Below are 22,495 nucleotides of genomic sequence, written 5' to 3'. Positions count from 1 at the left end.
GTATATTTATGTCTTGTCATGCATCGTTTACAGCATCATGTCAGGCACATTTATGCCTTGTCATTCATTGTTTGCAATAGCGTGTCAGGCACATTTATGCTTTGTCATTCATTGCTTGCAACATTGTGTCAGGGATATTTATTCCTTGTCCTTCATAGTGTACAATATTGTGTATGGTACATTTATGCTTTGCCATTCATAGCTTACATCATTGTGTCAGGTATACTTATTCCTTGTCAGTCATAGTTTACAACATTGTGTCAGGTACATCTGTGCCTTGCCATTCTTAGTTTGCAACATTGTGTCAGACACATTTATGCCTTGTCCTTCATAGTGTACAATATTGTGTCTGGTTCATTTATGCCTTGCCATTCATAGTTTACAACATTTTTAGGTATACTTATTCCTTGTCAGTCATTGTTTACGGCATTGTCAGGTACATGTATACCTTGTAATTCATGGTTTACAAAAGTTTGTGAGGCACACTTTTCCCTTGTAATTCTTAGTTTTGTCACGTACATGTACCTTGTCACTCAATGTTTATGATCCAGAATTATTTAAATTTTGTGAGAATGACAGAAGTACAAAAAAGAATTTCTTATGAAAACTTTACTATACACAAAAAATTAATTCAAAATATAGAATCATAGGGTAATTTTACATATAGTCCTACATCTATATGGAAAAGGAATATAGAATTCCCCTTGCAGGGACAAGAAATATAGTAATCCCCTTGTAATGATTGTCCAGTCAGGGAGCGTGCAATCTTATTTGCAGAACTAGTTCAGTGGATATCATGGATTTCCATAAAACTTAGTACATATTATGGCCATCACCTAAAGATGTTCATAGCAGCAAATCACTCTGCTTCTGCAATGTTTGCTTAGAGTTATTGCCCTTTTTATCTTGTAGCAGAATGCAGCGTGAGACAGAACATTGTGAATACACCTTGTCACAGAGTATTTCATGGCTCACTGAGAAATCTTGGTCCTTATCATGGCCATCATCTAATGATATGAATGATGTCTAATTGTTGTGTATGCGCTATTTTATGACGAGTTACCCACTTTTTTACCATAAATTTGTTTCCATAATGAGGGTAAGGGTGGGAAATGTAACAGGTGGGGTATATTTGTGTGAGCAAATTACGCATCATTTCTCAAGATGCATTACTAAGATGATTACTATTCTAAGGTGGTACAACAAGTAATAATGTTTGTTTAAAGAGGAGTTTAAATGTGGTACAGTATGTAATCATTTTTTGTTTAATGAGAATTTTAAATGCAAGGCATTTGTTTTGTAGGTATATTGTTATAAATATTATTGGAACAAATGTTTAATGAACAAAGTGCTTTTTCCGCACACACACACACACGTACACACGCACACACGAATGTACAAACATGTAGAATCACAGTCACAATCAGTACATCACAACCACTGCCACCAAAAGCAACTTAGAAAAAAACAACCTTGCATACCATGAATCCAGAAACATAAACAATCATAAAAGAAAACTACATCAACATCAGATCTCTGGTATTTACATTTTTGTGTATACATTTGTAAGTTTTCTTTATGTATTGGTGATGGTATGATTTTGTGTGCATAATCATTAATGTATATGATAGTTATTTTTCAATATAGCCCAAATAGTTGGATTTAATATAAGATTTGATGTTTGAATGTTTGTGGGGGTCTTGAAGCTTCATTAGGTGTTTGAATGTCTTTGGGGGTCATGATGCTTCATTAATATACATTGATTATCTAGATGTCATTTTTATTAGCCTGTAATACATAACATGTTTTTCAGATATGAATGTGTGATTCCAATCCCATCACACTAAGGGACTTGTTTTTAATACATGAATTTGTGATTCCAGTCTCATTACACTAAGGGACATTTGTGATTCCAGTCTCATTACACTAAGGGACATGGATCAAAAACTGACACGAATATTTGATGATTCTAAGATTCATGATATTTTCTCAGATAGGAATTTTCTCGTTTAATTTATGAAGAAAGATTCTCATGGAATTGTGTGTAACAAGTTTACTCAGACGTAAGATGCACTAGTATAGATTCTGATGTTCCAATGTATAATGTCTTAGCAGATTAGGAACTGTGATGTATGTTTACTTTATTTAGACAGGGAACATTTATGAAGACTTTGATGTAAGGGTCATGTTGCTTGTTTTATTCTGACATGTAGACTTTTATGTACTGACACATCTTGTAATGGCAGAATTGGAGTCTGCCATTCAGAGTTTGATGCAATTCTGCAAATAGCCATCATACATTAGTAGCCATTGGGCATTATACAGTACTTAAAACTTTTATTGGCAATTCAAATTTTATGTGAACAAACCCAATATATTAGGTTTAAATAGAAGTAGAGAACAAAATCTGAGTTGGGATTGCATCTGTCATAATGCAAACAACATAGATTCTGATCTGCGATCACATAATGCTCTGGCAGATGAGGTGCTATCTTGTTTTGTCTACTGATTATGCCTAATGAACTGTAGATACACCAGTGCATTATGTGAAGGCAGATGATGGGCTATCTTGTTTTTCTACTGAGTATGCCTAGCAAACTGTAGATTTACCAGTGCATTGTGTGAAGGCAGATGAGGGGCTATCTTGTTTTTCTACTGAGTATGCGTAACAAACTAGATAAACCAGTGCATTATGCGAAATCAGATGAGGGGCTGTCTTGATTTTTCTACTTATTATGCCTAACAAACTGTAGATATACCAGTGCATTATGCAAAGGCAGATGTCGATCTGCGCATGTGCAATTGGACTTGACGTTCAAGCAAGGCTATATAGCAATGGCAGGAAGAAGTGTAAATAAGTATATAATGCTCATTTATTCCAGAATGAAAGCAGTATATTTCAGAATACCTAAGTTGTAATATTCTGTAATGCCTAACCAAGTGTCATTTTATATTTTATTGCATTAAAAGGAGAGAGTGAAAAATATTAAGATTGTAAATTCTTTTTTTGTAATTCAAGCCACCAGATGATAATAAATATAATCAACTCTGAGAAACACCTCGGATACTATATGTGCTAGTACAAAAGAAATAAGTTGTAAGTTTACTTATGTTATATTACTTGTGTATAACATTCTACAAAATTAATATTGCATAACTTGTGCCAATATATTTAATATATTGATATCTGTTTGAAGACATCTATTGTATTCCTTTACAGTCATGTCAGGAATCTATTTAATGTATATATTAAAGAAAAGCGTAGCACAGACAGTTCACAAGTTGACATTGTTATTTCATTGGTGAGGCCATAAAAGTAACTAACTTTCCTTCAAATAGAAAAAATGTAGTACATATCTTTATATTTTTTCTTCTTTATAATTCCTTGTGAAAAAGGACAAATACTTAATAATTGCAGTTCTTCTTCAACCAGTTTATTTTCCCTGCATATTTAAATCAGCAGATCATGGTTTGAAATCATCAAATCATGGTTTTAAGTCATCAGATCATGGTTTCAAATTGTCTGATCATGGTTTTAAGTCAGCCGATCATGGTTTTAAGTCAGCAGATCATGGTTGAAGACTTGTATTGGCATCTTACAAAATTACACAGTAAATCAAACGATAACTTTTGTTCCAATACACTTTTGTACTGAGAGTTTCAATTGAGACGTTTCCCAAATTTTACCTTCTTCCTGTGATGCAATTATCAGTAGGAATGCTTGTGCATCACTAACATTTTAAGATGTTCATACATGTCCAAATTCAAAAACACAAGGAAGATGTTTTATGTTTGCTTCCCACAAAGTCCACTTGGCCATGACCAGTTTGGGAAACATTATATTGCAATGGCATCTCCTAATTTAGTACATATTACCTAACATTGGCCTTGCCTAATTTAATAAACATGAAAGCATTGGCCTTACCTAATTTAGTTAATATCACATCACTGGCCTTGTCTAATTTAGTTACATTATAGCATTGGCCTTACCTAATTTCGTAAATATCACAGCACTGGCCTTGGCTAATTTAGGAAACATTACATAGCACTGGCCTTGCCTAATGTAGTAAATATCACATAACATTGGCCTTGCCTAATTTAGTAAACAGTATGGCATTGGTCTTGCCTAATTTAGTAAATATCACATAAAATTAGCCGTGCCTAATTTAGTAAACATTATAGCATTGGCCATGACTAATTTAGTATATATCACATAACATTGGCCTTGCCTAATTTAGTAAACATTATAGAATTGGCCTGGCCTAATTCAGTAAATTTCACATAATATAAGCCTTGCCTAATTTCGCAAACATTATAACTTTGGACTTTCCTAATTTATAAACATTATAGCATTGGCCTTACCTGATTTAGTAAATTATAATAACATTATCCTTGACTAATTTAGTAAACATTATAACATTGGCTTTGCCTAATTTAATAAACATTATAGCATTGGCCTTGCCTAATTTTGTAAATATCACTTCATTCTGGCCTTGCCTAATTTAATAAACATTATAGCATTGGCCTTGTCTAATTTAGTAAATATCACATAACATTAGCCTTGCCTAATTTAATAAACATTAGAACATTGGCTTTGCCTGATTTATTAAACAGTGCACAGAATAGGCATTGTCTATTTTATTAAACATTACAAAGCATTGGCATTGACTAATTTAGTAGACATTACACAACATTAACATTGCCACATTTAGCAGACATTGCATAACATTAGCAACACCATATTTAGTAGACATTGCATAACATAAGCATTGCCACATTTATCAGACATTGCATAACATTAGCATTGCCATATACATTAGACATTACACATTAGCATTGCCAGATTTAGTAGACATTACACATTAGCATTGCCACATTCAGTAGACATTACATAACATTAGTATCACTATATTTAGTCGACATTACATAACATTAGCAACGCCACATTTAGCAGACATTACATAACATTGGCATTGAGTAGTTTAATGTGTGACGGGGATTCTTGTATTTTTTAATGGTGTCTGCAGTTTATAGGGATGTCTAGTACTGGGGCATCAAGCCACAGTCATGTAGCATTATGTCCCACCCAGTCACATTATCCTGACACCAGGCTGAGCAGTCTTGACACTAACCTTTTAATGCTTAGCACCAAGCAAGGCAGTTGCTAGTACCATTTTTATAAGTCTTTGGTATGACTCAGCCAGGGTTCAAAATTGTGATCCGAGGCAGACACCCTAACCACTTTAGATCACTGGAGTGGTCAACTAGTTTAGTAAACAAGTTAATTGTGCACACACACGTGGTCTTTATGTGGATGAAATAATTGGTATTTACACAGGTGATATAGATAATTATGCAGATACACCTTGTCTTAATGTAGGTAAGATTGATAATAGTGCAGACATACCTGGTCTTTATGTAGCTGATTTAGATAATTGTGCAGATGATACAGATAAGTGTGCAGATACACCTGATCTTTAAGTAAATGATATAGGCAATTGTGCAGATACACCTGGTCTTTATATAGAAATATGGATAATCGTGCATACATATCTGACAATTATTTAAATGATAAAGATATTTGTGCAGAATACACCTGGTCTTTGAGTAGATGATATAGATAATTGTGTAGGAGCACCTGACTTTCATGTACATGATATAAATAATTGCATGGACACACCTTTCTTTATATACATGATATCAAGAATAACACATCTGGTCTTTATGCACATGATGCAGATAACTGTGCAGACACCAGGGTCTTCTTCAACAGCAGATAACATATATTGAAATGAATAGATCAAACAAATCATTTATAGCTGATGTGAATTGTATGGCATGAAAAACAAACTTTGAAAGACAAATCATTAGAAACAACTAAATGGAAAAATACTGAAACAGTGAAATCCGCGATTTACAATGATTTACTCTATCAAAAGATTTGGAAATTGAGAAACAGGTAATACAATCTGCTACATGTTTTCGTAAAGTAAAAATGTTGTCATATATACAGTTAAATGTCGATTATCCTCACCAGATAATTATTTGTTGGGATGTTAGAATTTTGGTCAAAGTAGAATTGTGAGATGGAGGTATCTTGATCAGTGGTTCCAAGGAAGTAAATACGTTTTTAGTGTTTTGTACACAAATAGCAACAATAATAATATCATCAATATACTTTTATTAAATACTTGGTCTATCCCTGATCGGACTATTACATAGGTGTGATGGATGGTCATTGTATGCATGGTCAAGAACAAAAATGCCAGAAGGTTTTGATCAAGATAAATGCATCTGACATGGATTGAGTACAAATCTTTGCTGATTGGTGAATAACCTTATCACATTTTAAATGAGCATTGATTGTCGATGGACAGTTAATATGTCCGCTTGGGTTATACGATGACTTTGATCAGACCAGTATGAGTCTTGAATTATGCTCCATTATCTTTGGATTTCTGCATGACAAGTTATATATTGTCATACTGGTATTATCTACATATTGGTGTTATCTAGGAGACACTGGTGAGAAAGTAAAATCTCTTGCTTCTCTTCAAACTACATTTATTTCTTTAAATAGATAACATAATAATTTGTAGTGCCATAGCAATTAACATTTTACGAGCTCATGTATTATTCTGTTTGCAATTAATCAGCAAATTAGTTTCATGTATGTAAATATACGTTGCCGTGACATACAGTTTTAGAGACACGGTAGTAGTGCGTACAGATGGTTTTAGAGACACAGTAGTAGTCCATACAAATGGTTTTAGAGACACAGTAGTAGTGCATACAGATGGTTTCAGAGACACAGTAGTAGTCCATACAAATGGTTTTAGAGACACAGTAGTAGTCCATACAAATGGTTTTAGAGACACAGTAGTAGTCCACACAAATGGTTTTACAGACACTAGTAGTCCATACAAATGGTTTTAGAGACACAGTAGTAGTCCATACAAATGGTTTTAGAGACACAGTAGGAGTCCATACAAATGGTTTTAGAGACACAGTAGTAGTCCATACAAATGGTTTTAGAGACACAGCAGTAGTCAATACAAAAGGATTTAGAGACAGTAGTAGTCCATACAAATGATTTTAGAGACACAGTAGTAGTCCATACAAACGAATACTCTGGATAATCAACTTTTGGACAGTAAAAATTTTCTTGCATGAGATTCGTATTTCACGTTGTTACTTTCTACCTAGTTAAAAATAATTTTATTCAAAATGTAGGTAATAATTTTAGAAACCTTATTGATGTGACAAATCACCCCGTAGTTTAACTGGATCTTTTGCCTATCAAATTTTATATCACATACATAACCTACACTTTGGCCATTAAGAAAGAGACCTCATCATGATATAATGTCTGAATAAACAGCATAACATTTCCTGAAAGGGACATGGGCCCTGAGTAGCCGAGTGGTCTAAACCACTCACCATTATGGATCACTGCCATCTCACTTCTGTCTGCGTGGGTTCGAGCCTCTGGCTCAGCCAATGTGGGTATGTGAGAGAGCTTGCAAGTAGCATTTCATGGGTTGGTGGTTCTTCCCGGGTTCTTCCTCCATCATTTATACTGGCTGCCATGTATAGCCAATCTTGTGCTGAAATATGCGTTAAACATTATAACAACAACTGAAACAGACAATGGAATGTATAGTTGTTTGATAACATATTATAAGCAGATCATAAAGTCATAGGAACTTGGAGTTTTGTAACGTCCTTCATGCTATCATTTATTTCTTGCTTAGGGGGGTTCAAAACATCAATATCACCATCATGAATTGCATTCAAAGTATCCATAATATGTGTGTGTGTGTAATAATCGTTGAAATAATTGTACCATTGTTAGAAAGATAGTGAACTATTCTCTTAGTATTATCAGTGAGTTTACTGTTCAAGAAATTAAAAAGGCATGAAAATAACATAAAGGCTGACATTGCTTTCTGTTAGCCATTCCACTGTGATCACATGGAGAAAATATTCTTTCTTTTATACCAGACATAATCAAGTCTCTACTACACCTACACAAGTCCAAATTTCTCGATGACTTAGTTTATCTGAACATTTACAGATGTAAATATATAACACTTTGATGCGACACAGCTACATATCTGTTCACTCTTGGTTTGGTACAGCGAAACAAATTCATCAGGCGCCATGTCAGTATCGTTCTAAAATATGAGTTGCTTGCCAATTTCAACAATAATTTAAATCTAATACACGATATATTAATTTCGGAACCTAATTCAGAACAAAAATATTCCTGTGGGATACATGCACCATTGTCATCATCATCATTTGCTAAACTTAGCATAATATAAACGAAGATGCACAATTCATTACAACCGCTCTGGTGGCCTAGTAGTTAGAGCATCCGCCTCGGATGCTGGAGGTCGTGGGTTCGATTCCCAAACGAGTCATGTCAAAGACTTTAAAAAATGGTACTAACAGCTGCCTCGCTTGGCGCTGAGCATTAAGAGGTTAGTGTTAGGTCTGGTCGGCCTGGTGTCAGGATAATGTGACTGGGTGGGACATCATGCTACATGTCTGCTGCATGATGCCTCAGTGCTAGACATCACTATAAACTGCCACATTACAGACATCGTAGTGATATGACTGAAAAATTGTTAAAACTACGTTAAAAATCCAAATCACAACAACAACAACAATTCATCCCTGACACAACTACAAAATATTGACTGTACTTTTAATAAGATCAAAGGATTCGACTATATAATCAAAGATACTGCAACCATTTCTTAAGTATAATGAGTATATTATCTAATGTATTAATGTCTTTTATGAAGAGCTACAACAAGGCAAAAGATCTCATTGTGGCCAAAGAAAGAGGTACAAGGACACCATCAAGGCTTTGATCCTGATAGCTGGGAGAGTGTCGCTGCTAACCGATCTGCTTGGCCCAGTCAAGTCAACGCTGGTGCGGAAGCCTTTGACCAGAAAAGACTGGTGGACGCAGCTAAAAAAATGTGATCTGTGCAAATCCAGGAACAGCAGATCCGCAACTCCCGGCCAGCAACCTTCACATCCATGTCCCCACTGCAACAGACTCTTCCGGGCCCGGATCGGACTGATCAGCTATTTCCGGACCCACCCCCATTGAATCGATGTCATTAAATGGTCTTCATCGACACCGATGGACGAACATCATTATTATATAATCTTCCATTTAGGATAGCTACCTTAAACATAGCACAAACGTCAAAGGGAGACAATCCAAAGTTATTTCTAAATCCTTATATAGGATATATGACTAATTTACCGTCATGTATATGATACTACCAAATCCTTCGTCCAGGCATTAAAATACAGAGGTCTTGAACTTACCTGATTGTAATAGACTATAGAGTCAAGATTATCGCTAGTTTCCACAGAACTAAAAGCCCCCCCCCCCAATATAAAATACTGCAAACCTTCACCCCACCCCAGGCTCCTTATGACAGACCAGCATAGGGTAGGTGTGCATGAATATGAAGTGACAGTACTTGCTGATTCTAATTTTGAAGTATCAAAGATGCCCATGGGTTTGAGTCTTTCTTTAAGGCTGGCAGATCGGATCCCAAAACGATGGGTCTTACTAAATACCGCCTAAAGGAATAAGATCATTAAGACGGCAGTAAGAACACTAAGACAGCAGGAAGAACACTAAGAAGGCAGTATGAACACTAAAAAGGCACTAGCAAACTCAGACAGGCACTAAAATATACAGGCAATGGCGAGTTCAGATTGTTGTTCTGCGACTAAAACATGTCTCTTAACAATGTATACAAGGACCTCAAGCTGATTCAGAGTTTCGATGTCGTTATATCAGTAATCAATTTTGTTTTTATTTTAAATACACATATATAAATATTGTTTCAACAGTAGTTTCTATTTCAACAGAAGGCTATCACATCTTTGTTGTCTAAATCTGTACTGAAATTCCATTGATTAATCATTAGCATTGTAACAAAATAACAATAAAAATAATAATTTCAGTCTTCTAAATGAATTGAACATGGTGCACAATTTCATCGAAATCCCCCCCCCCTCTCTGTCTGGGCCTTCGTAGAAAGATACCAGCAAAAATCCGTAAAAAAGAAACAAAGAAAAAACAGCCTGCCGGATTTTCGTCTCTTTTATGCAACGACGTATCAATATCTATGAATGATGAAAAAATGTAATAACACGAAGCAATGGAAGGGGGAAAGTCAGACAAGTATGTGTATTTGTATGTGATATAAATAAAATATATGTGTAGCATGTATGCTGTATTTTTTTATATACCACTCATTGTATAAGCTTTTTGTTAAAAGGAAACTCGGCAAGACTCGTTTGCTGCTAATAAATAATGCATACATCTCGTTGTATATTAATGATACAGCATGCATTATATATATATATATATATATATATATATATATATATATATATATATATATATATATATATATATATATATATATATATATATATATATATAGAGAGAGAGAGAGAGAGAGAGAGAGAGAGAGAGAGAGAGAGAGAGAGAGAGGGGATGAGAGAGTCATCACTGAAAACTTTACTAATAATTTAAAACGCCTTTGACACTGTATGTGGGTTAGATAGATGGTACGGATGCATTGGTATGAAAGGGCGTGCTTCTTGAATATAATCTAAATGAAAGAGCTATCTCTCCAATGTTTAGGGAATGATCATTTTACCCCCAAAATGTGTCTCCAAAACTATAATAAGGTTATCAAATAACCTTGCCTGATTATCATGGGGTAGGTGTAATACTCTAATATGAAACATCAGCAGTTCCTTATTCTATAGTCGACTTACGGTAGTTATCACTGTAAGGGTTTGTGGATGATATATTAAAAATATTAAGCGAAAAATTAACCAAGATTGAGGGTTACATACAGGGTGGTGGACAATGATGTGAATTTAATGTTCTAGTATAGCAGTTATCTCTCTAAAGATTTTGGACTTGTGACCATGAACTTAATCTTTAACCAATGTTAACGCTGCTGCCTCCGATATAATACATGATTTATAGATCTCTATCGTGCTAAATCAGCAGCAAACGATATTGTGCGTTGTCTCTCATCCTTTTAGATCTAAACATAGTCATATATTATCTTTGGGATTTTTGATCTCCTCAAACCCTGTGCAAATGTCAGCGGGGAACAACTATTACACCTTTCATGGCCATTTATTGAAGGAATGTTGGCCACTGGTCTAAGTTACATGATACATGTACCATTAACAAAACATAAGCATATCTAGCTAGATACATAGATATCAACACTGATAACAAGAGTTAAAATTACAAGATTCTTGGAGTTCCTTCCTGTGTTTAAAAACGTAGAATACAAATTTACATTTACGTCTACTTTGCAAAGCAGATAAATTTCTCATCTGAAGTGCTTACAGAAAGAATTTTGGTAAATTGTAATTTACAATACTACTGAAAGGTCCAACGTTCACATACGAAAGGACTTTTTGATTCAATGGCTATTTTTGTCTTGTATATCGTTTTGTTATTGAGGTAATGCCATGTAGGCTAAGATCCCAATTAGTACAGAACATTTGAATGAGATAGAGAGAATATTAAACATAAACAAAGAATGAGTTATTGCATTATTATTCGCTATAGCTTATATTGCTATAATCATGGAGTACCTTTCAAAACTTAACTGTATATAATACAAATTTTATATCTTATATTCAACGTACACTTTTTTTTGCTCACTTTCATGGGCAGATAAGAACTTATCCACTGCAATTCAGTGAGATATTTAGATAAACAAAGTTTACTAAACAGTTAAAACAGTTCTTTTCCTGAACTATTTCGTAAATATTAGTTTCTCTCCTATAGCTTGATTGTACAAAGCCTCTCTAAAACCACAAGAAATAAGCATATAATTGCTTTCATTAGACCATATCTTACAACCCAATGATGGCGTTCATTGCAGTCGCATATTAGAACATATTCTCCAAAGTGCGACATTTAGAGTATCTTCAAGTAGTATTTACTGCCTTCTTTACGTAGGCTGATCAAAGACTATGTCTTCCTATTTCACCCATCGCAAAACTGCTTGCTGTAGAGTTTGTAAGTTTCAATACATATTCACTGCAATATAAAACGCATTATTAAAGCCCCATATTTCATTTCCATACGAGAGAACAGGCAGTATCTTAGCATAACGCTTTTAAACGTTGTGTCTATTGATAATTTCCAAGAGAAGCAACTTGCATTTGACTGCAAATAAGACCTTACATGTTTTCTCAGAAAGGTCGTTTTGACAGTTATACGAACCACCACGTGAAGAGAATAACCGCATTTGTTTTATTCAAATTAATATTTACCATTCATCACTATAAGGTTCAAGTCGATTAAGTTAGCGCTGCGCCTCTGTTCGCGTTTAAACAACAAGAGTATAACAAAACAAACAGTTTAAATATACCGTTTATGTTTACACTATAGCTGTCACTGGCAAAGCACTTTGAATTCAATTCAAGATTAAAGAAATGGTGACTTAATGCAACCTTGACGCACAACGGAAGAACAATGACGACACATGTTCGTCCTTTTGTTATCCAATTACAGGCGTTTACATCCGTACATCATTTGCTGAACAAGCAATTGCCTTTCTTTTATTGATCTTTTAATATTATGATAATTTTGTGGTGTACAAAAAGATGTTATACCTCTGTTTTATGCTTTACAAAATTGAGTCATACAGTTTAAATACAAGTAGAAAGATGAAACTGCCTTTCTTATGTGTCACAAATGAAAACAGGTCTTTAAGTATACGCGGGGATAAGGCCTGCCTGTAGTGGTGTTAAGTCTAGGTAGCAAATTTTTCATAGATTTATTCCTTCGTGAGATCAAAACGATAGTGATTGAGCTTCTCGAGTTTTCTCTTTGATGTAGTATTTCTATAGTCCTGACGCTTTCCGGATTGGTCACCAACCTTACCGCCACTTTATGAAACTGGAGCCAGTACTTTCCGTATTGGTCATCTTCCCTACCACCACATTATGAAACTGGAGCCAATACTTTTCAGACTGGTCACCAACTCTACCGTCACTTCATGAAACTGGAGCCAGTACTTTCCGTTTTGGTCATCTTCCCTACCGCCACATTATTAAACTGGAGCCAATACTTTCCGGATTGGTCACCAACCCTACTGTCACGTCATCATATTTCAGTTCTGACTTAAATAATTAAAGACGTGACACTCATTCCCACTAAAAGGGATTATACTGGTAAATTTGTAAAATTTAAAAAAAATAATGTCATTGTCTCACTCTCATTTATGCTTCCTGTGCATGAAATAAAAGAAGCAAAGTTAATATATAATGGAAATCTTCCATATGTGTAGAAAATGTTTGAATATACACGAGCGTAAGGTCAATAGATAATACACGTGCATAAGGTAAATAGATAATACATGTGCATAAAGTCAACAGATTATACACGTGCACAAGGCAAATATGTAATGTTGTTAAGATTTCAACCCATCTTCCACTGCTGACCAAACACATATCCTCCCCACTTTCCACTGCTGAACAAACACATATCCTCCCCACAAATCGAGTTTTGGAAAAAGATATGACAATGATAAATATGTCAACTTATGTACCGGAGAAACTAGAACTGTACATTTATATTGCATAGATATGTCCCAATATGTGAAATAAAAACTCGAACTACATATTCATATTGCATAATTATGTCCCAATATGTGAAATAGAAGCTCGAACTACACGTTCATATTGCATAAATATGTCCCAGTATCTGAAATAGAAACTCGAACTGCACATTCCTATTGCATAAATTTGTCTCAGTATGTGAAATACAAACTCGAACTTCACATTTATATTACATAAATTTGTCTCAGTATATGAAATACTAACTCGAACTTCACATTCATAATGCATCAGTATACCATAGTATGAGGAAGTAACATAGAAGCTCGAACTGCACATTCACACTACATCAGTATATCATAGTATGAGGAAGTGACATAGAAGCTCGAAATGCACATTCATACTACATCAATATATCATAGTATGAGGAAGTGACACAAAAGCTCGAACTGCACATTGATGCTACATCAATATATCATAGTATGAGGAAGTGACATAGAAGCTCGAAATGCACATTCATACTACATCAATATATCATAGTATGAGGAAGTGACATAGAAGCTCGAAATCCACATTCATACTAAATCAATATGTCATAGTATGAGGAAGTGACACAGAAACTCGAACTGCACATTCATACTACATCAATATATCATAGTATGAGGAAGTGACACAGAAGCTCGAACTGCACATTCCTACTACATCAATATATCATAGCATGAGGAAGTGACATATAAGCTCGAAATGCACATTAGTATTTCATCCGTATGTCACAGTATGCAACACTGACATACATTCAAACTGTACATTCGTACCACATGAATGTCATAGTATACGTCACTTAAATATGCACTCAAACCACATTAGTATCATATAAATATGTCAGAGTATGCGACCTGAAATATACACTCAAATTGTACATTCGTACCACATAAATGTCATAGTATGCGTCACTTAAATATGCACTCAAACCACATTAGTATCATATAAATATGTCAGAGTATGCGACCTGAAATATACACTCAAATTGTACATTCGTATGACATAAATATGTCATAGCATGCGAATCTGAAATATACACTCAGACTGTACATTGGCATTACATAAATGTGACATAGATACTCGAATTACAGCTTAATAGTACAGGTATATTTATCTTGGTTTGTTTCACCCTTTGATGCCGTACAGTAAATATGTTCTTAGATTTAAAACGGACATTTGGTAGGAAGTTAGAGTACTGCATGTATAGTAGATATCTAAAAGAGTAAATAAGGGTGAATTTGACCACATACATAGACAAACAAATCGACGAACACTTTTGTGAAAGGAGCAGAACCTTGAAACGTAAGACCCGTGAAATGAAGAACACACACGTTCCACGTTCAGAGGTAGGACAACTTTAGCAATATAAACATTTAATACAAAACTCATAAATTTACGTTGGGGAGCAATCTGTGCAATACATTTGATCAATCTTTATAAGTCTGGCAAGTAAAAGGTAATGTGTTTACAAAAGTCGCAAATACACTTTAGGAACAACGTGTTCTCCGAAAGTCGTAAATGGAATATGGCTACAGGTGTTCTCTCATTGGTACACTGATATCATTCGTAAACAGGTCATGTATTACTGTATTGATTGAGTAGCATAAATATTAATTTCAATTTTCTAAAGCGGACAATACTTTGGAACCGAACTGTTGTCGGTTGTGGGGAGCATCAACGCTTATTAAGCCGAGATATCTACGAGAGAGAGAGAGAGAGAGAGACCTACCGGCCAATTTTGAATGGATTTCATATGCTAAAACACATCCCTCGGGGGGTAACATACTCCAGAGAATTTCCAGTGCCTCGTGCAAAAGTATTCCGTGCTGCTGTATTCTAGGTGTCAGTGTCTGGCATAAGACACATGCAGCTGTAATTGCGATATTAGTGACATAAATTTCCCGAAATTACATCCTCATTATATTTTTATTGCCAACACACCATAAAACCCTAATTTACAAACCCAGATATTATATATTTTGTCCTTGCCATGAAAGGATGTGTTATACTATAACAGTGATTGCATTTAAGTGTTATATTTTACCTTATAGATGATTAAATTAATCATATATTTTTACCTTTAGCTTTCATTTTATGCGCACTTTTATTTATTTCCTTTCAATATCTTTAGATCTTATATCAGCCTCGGATGCGGGAGGTCGCAGTTTCGACTTCCGGCCGAGTCATGCCAAAGACTTATAAACTGGTACTAACAACTGTCTCTCTATGCGCACAGCATTAAAAGGGTAGTATTAGGACTGGTCGGCCTGGTGTCAGGATCATGTGACTGACTGGGACATGATGCAACTTGTCTGCGGCATAGTGCCCCTAGCGGTAAGCATCATTATAAACTGTCAGTGCAGACATCGTAGCGATGTGACTGAAAGTTGAACTTTTATTTGCGCTGCAGAGCTACTATATTTGCTACCCCACCCACCCGGCAGTTTATGCCTCCTTTCATTCCAGTGTTGAAAAGGAAAAACGTAAAGAAAATTAAAATGCATAAAACATAGTCATTTCATTGATGCATTTATAGTTTAGAACCCGACAGTCGCTAGGGAGTCGCTAACACTGTCATCTCTCGTTGCGTTTCAAACCAAACGGAGGTTTCTGTACTAACACGGCCCACATATTTGCGTCGTGAATCAACTTGTATGCATTGGTACAATAAAGCTGTTATTCTTGTAACTATTTAATGTGCTTGTATTGATATTTAAGAGCATATTGTACCCTTTGTTTTCTTCAATATTTTTGTTGTTGTAGATATTATAATTGAAATTAAAATCAGTGGATGCAGACGACGCAGTGTTCATCTTCTATGTATATGTCTACGTTTTGTATATTTTTATGATATACTTCAGACTAATCGTTCTTTTTTTTAAATCTGAAAAGGCATGTTTATGCATGATACAAATGGGCTTGACGAAGACTTTAATAATTTTTGACGTGCTTTTAAACCCTATACCTACCTGCCTACCTACCTTTCTACCTACCTACCTACCTACCTACATACATACATACACATATGCATGCAGGCATGCCTACCCCAACATACATACATCCATACATACATCCATCCATACATACATACATACATACATGCATGCATACAGACAGACAGACAGACAGACTGACAGACAGACAGACAGACAGACATTCTGACGTACATGACTGCCTACCTATCTATTTGTATCCACACAATATTGTCTGTTAAATCGTTTATGTCTCCTAGAAATGTAATTCCATCTGGGTATCTATCAGTGAAAACGAAAGGTAAATTCATAACAGATTATACCAGCAATCTCGGAGAATGTTGATGGTATTGCGAGAGTTCAGCATTGTGTGCTTGGTCTTTTATAACCTGTCCCTAGCTGCGACCATAGTAGCACGAATTACGACTGAAATATATTTAACAATATTGTTGCCGAGTAAATATTCTTTTGGCAATGATCAAATAATAGTTCTACAAATACAACCACTTGTGGCTATGTCATCACGTTGACAGGAATAATGACATGGCGTCTAAGGAGTAAAACTTGTTTGTATGTGTGTGTAACGAGTCTGCTAGGAATAATCGCTAGAAAGGCTTAACGAGTGTGTAAAATTAACGGCAGCCTGGAAATAACCATTTTTTGAAAATACATTCATGAAATAATTAACGTTCCTCCATTTTCTTTTATCATTCATTGTTATGCATTTCTTATTGGCACTCTCGGTTTTGGCATTTTCTTTGAGCACGTTCTGGATTCCAATCTCGTTTAGACATTTTCTTTGAGCACGTTCTGGATACCAATCTCGTTTTGGCATTTTCTTTGAGCACGTTCTGGATTCCAATCTCGTTTTGGCATTTTCTTTGAGCACGTTCTGGATTCCAATCTCGTTTTTGCATTTTCTTTGAGCACGTTCTGGATACAAATCTCGTTTTGTCATTTTCATTGAGCACGTTCTGGATTCCAATCTCGTTTTTGCATTTTCTTTGAGCACGTTCTGGATACAAGTCTAGTTTTGTCATTTTTATTGAGCACTTTCTGGATATCAATCTCGTTTTGGCATGTTTTTTGAGCACGTTCTTGATTCCAATCTCGTTTTGGCACTTCTTTGAGCACGTTCTGGATATCAATCTCGTTTCAATGGTTCAATTTTTAGGGTCTATATAGTGTCCTGTTGTCAAAGGGAAATTTGTCAGTTTCACAGTCTGTATAGTATCCCGTATGCAAGAGAAATGCGCACCGAAAATGAGTCCCTGTTAACGTGAATTCGATAATGAATTATCTGGTGTACTATACGGATAAAGAGGACAAATTCCACAAACACCTATAAAAGCAAATGTATCTTAGAATAATGAAACCACCAACTCCATTATTCTTCTTTTTGTTATTCTTTTTCTTATTTTTATTAATTGGTCCGCGCGCCAAAAGTAGCGATATTAATTTACCAAAACTGCTTGACAATTATAAGCCAGTTTCGCTTTCTGCAATAAATTACATTCTTATGTGATGCCGATCCGTTTTTATATATTGATTTGACAATGGTACATGAATTCGTTACTTGCAGTGACTGAACGCTGACTATGGCTATGGTTGGTATAGGCTAGCTCTTCATACACATTATTTTCTAGCGAACAATGCAGACTTGGAAACCCTGTTCTTGAAGATTATAATTCCAAGATAGCAATGTTTTACATTTTTTCGATAACTCACCACGACCACCACCTTTTTAAAGTTTCACGTATAAGAAGTAAACAGTCGTTCTGACCAATGATTAATTTTTTGTAACTGTATATCTTAATGAGCTAAGACACGGAAATTTCAATTCCAGTACGTCAAGGTCTATAGTATTCTAAGAATTGTTATATGAGCCACCCTTTATTTAACACTTACTGGAAACTGAAATGCTGCTACAAATATCGTCTACACGAATAACTGTTGCAAATGCTTAGGTAAGTCCGCATCATCAGCGTATACGATATAGGAATTCCGGCAGAAACACATGCATTTCCAAATTAGGCAAAAGTGAGAAAACTGTCGCGAGGTAAATTAGCTTGACAATGACGTATTTCCATATTCATTGTGCTGTTGGCATGCACTAAATGAAATTGAACACCTCTATACTTGATGCAGCCATGTTAAATTAAATGAGAAAAAGAATGCAACTCCATTTAATACCTTTTCAAGCAATAAAAGAAAGATTAAAGGGGCCGACTATACATAATTTGAACACAAATATTGCTAACACTCTGAAAGAGATTAAATTAAGAAAAATGCCAATCAGTATATATGTTTTTGCTATAAGAAAAATACAGATTTGTATGAAAGTGTCATATTATTTTGATTCCTTTTTTTCTTTCCTACAACAGAACTAGACATGTAAAAGTAATAATACGGGTTTATTGAAAACGGAAATATAATTTCTGGGAAATATTTAACTTATTACATTTGTACATCTTAAACGAATTAAGACGATGCAAAATTCCAAAGCCATTACTCAAAAAAAGTTGCACTACTCTAATCATTTCTAGTTAAGACACTTCATTTTACAAATTAAAATCTTTAATGGACCTGTCAAACTGAAGCATAGTAGGAAATGTTGTCTGCTAGTGTTGTATAGATAAATAACTGTTGCACAGTGTGCGGGGTTTACTAAGTATAGCCGCGTGATAAACGTGTAAGATATAGGAATTCTAATGGAAAGATCTATAGTCTGAAGATAGTCAAAAGTGAGATTACCTGTCGATAAGCATAACAGCTCGACAATGAAATATTTCCGGATTCATTGTGCCGTTTCCACAAAACAAGATGATGTATATTAAATTAAATTGAGCACTTCGTTTCTTGATGCAGCCATTCTAAATAAAATGAGTAGGAGACAACAACCCTATTTATATGTTTTCAGACAATCCAATTAATTAAAGAGAATGAATAGGCATAACGTAAACAAAATTATTGCTAAAATTCTTAAAGAGATTAATTTAAAGGAAATGTCAATAAGTATAATTTTTCGACAGATTTGTATGACTTTGTCATGTTCTTTTTATTTGCTTGTTTACAAGAGAATTAGTCACCTAAATAAATAAAACTGAGGTTTAATGCAAACGGACATAGAAAACCTCTCGCGAAAACACTTCATAAAATCTTTTGAACAGGAAATAAGCGATAGTACACGATGGACACATGACAGCATTAAATAATATACACTGTACACAGATAAGTATGCAACAATCCTAAGCGCCTATGCACTCAGATGAACATCGTATATAGGTTTACGTCATTGAAATGGGCAAATCGTATGTATAAACGTGAAACCACGGTTAATATTTCTTTCGTTGTCTTGAAGTTATTGTATTTGATATACTAAGTGATCGCTCTGATTGGCCACCAAAGGACAATTTAGATATATATTTTCTTTTGGCTTGAAAGATGTTTGGTCAAGATAGAGGACAATGGACATTGTGGAAATGAAGTTGATATATTTGTATATGTTTCTGAAATATTGGAAGAAGTAATCATAACCGAGGGAAAATGCATCAAGTCTTTAAAAACAATTGAGAGAGAGAGAGAGAGAGAGAGAGAGAGAGAGGTGGCCTTAAATAACATAAAGATGGAATATACCATTACGTTAGAAAGACACATAGTTCAAGATTGTTATCATTACAGATAAAGCAAGAAGAGAAAGATATGATTCAAAATGCTAACAGAGTGTTCGCTTTTGTTCAAAATTTCAACGGGCAAGAACATTATGAAAATACACTTGCGAGATTTATTTTAGGGTAACTTCATGAAAGTAACAGTAATAGCATTTCAAATGAATAATAATTCTTAATGCATATCTCTCTAAAAACATGCAAAGAATCTTATTTTAATACTTGGACTTACAATTGCTCTCAATGCGTCAGATTTGAGTACATGAGAATGTTTCTGGATAGTGTTTATGTGTACCTCACACCATGGAATGATATTCCGTTTCAGCCGCCATTCTTGTGATACGTCCATTCTTATGACACGTCATTAAGGAATACGACAAGCTAATGACGGAATTTTTATGATCAATCAATCAATGCGAATCACATGAGTAATGATTTTATTGTAGAGTCGCCAATCATTGCTGCCTTTGCTTACTAAACCTTCCATTGGCAAATCTTGGAGCAATAATTCACTCTTTAGTACTTCTGCATTTTAGTTATCCAGAAATATGACTTTTGGGGGCGTCTTCTAAGAACAAAGAGAGTACTTTGCTGAATAACAATTCTACTGGCCAGTATTTGAGAAACCAATATAATTTCTTTTAGCCAACTTTATCACGATTTAGTTAAAATAGCCCATGAACTTATTGGTGTTATTTTTTGAGACCAATCAACAATATATGTCACACTACTACTGAGCGGCTTTTCCAATAGCCAGTTTTAATAATGAAGTAAATTCATTTTGTCACGTGTCTGTCTTTGCATATTCGTGCATGGACAAGTTCACTAGTTCACGAGCAAAGTATCCCAGCAATATGAGTTCATGCGTAATAACTACACACACCAGTCATCTGTCAATGTGTCTGTCAGTGTGTGATGGCACGTTTTTGTCCAATATGACTCACTGCTGATAAAATGGTGGTATCAGTCAACTAGGAACTAAAACATCCTAGCTGATAAGGCTATAGGACAGTCGCCGAACAATTACATTTTCTTGGTATTTCTGTTCATCGGGAAAGTTTTGTCTAATGTGGGAACCAAGAGTGGCGATTTGATACATCCAGCACGATGCCAGCATGAATGCTAATTCTACACTTCAATCGGTCAACAAAACATTCAAGTGTGAATGACCTTTTCTCTGGTCCGTGAATCTGCGATCCTCATGAGTATTAACACTACAGGACGGTTTCGGGAATTCTTATCATGTCATTAACCGCTTTGAAGGCTAATAATTGTTCAATTTTGATGAAAACAAGAAATAAAATGATGAAAGAACATGACTCCGGTTATAAGTGAGTATGATTGTGGAATAAAGTTTCCTCTGAAAATCTACTTTAGACCAATTGTTAATAAACTTGATCCTTGTTAGATGTCTTGGTAATGAATCACTCTTGCATTATTGTTACCCGAATGAAATTGCAAATAATCAGACCATTATTCAAGCAACACAGTTTGTTTCAAGTGAGGACTGTGATTCTTTCTGAATGACATTTCAACGAGCAAGTGTTTGAACAATGTGATTCAGGAGAGAATGATTCATCCTATGTTGTTCGTCTCCTTTACAAAAAGTGTGTCTTGGAACGATGAGACTATTATGGGCTGTAATTTTACGGATCCGACTGTTAAGAATGTTTAAATTCTACTATTATGTTGGTGTTTGTCCACGATTATGTGTTATGTATTTTTGGAGTTATGTATATTTAACATGTTTTGTGTGATTACAATTTATCCATAATAGAGGGTAGGAGTTTGCAACTACGTGACTAATGCCTTTCTTATAAACAATATACTGCATAACTAATATTTGAAGATTTTATACTAAGATATCACCTGTATGTAAACATGTTTATCTAGATCCGAGTTTTAGTTACAGCTTTGTTACTGACCATATAATTTTCTAGAAAAAAATCATGTTTATTGTTTGAAAAAAATTTCCATCATCTCATCCTGGTCATCAAGTTGTGTTAAGCTTGATTATATTAGAATTACTCATTCCTGTCTTAATATAAGTCACCAAAGGAATCAATATCAGTTGTGTTCAATTATAATTTGAAAGAATTTTTTTATTGAAATTATTCATTGGAATTCACAAGTGCTCAAAAGTACACATAGAGACTAAGTGAATAGTTT

Source organism: Sinohyriopsis cumingii, chromosome 17 (genome assembly GCF_028554795.1).
Source record: "Sinohyriopsis cumingii isolate HCF-2022 chromosome 17, ASM2855479v2, whole genome shotgun sequence".
NCBI classification, from domain to species: Eukaryota; Metazoa; Mollusca; class Bivalvia; order Unionida; family Unionidae; genus Sinohyriopsis; species Sinohyriopsis cumingii.
This window is presented reverse-complemented; position numbering follows the sequence as displayed.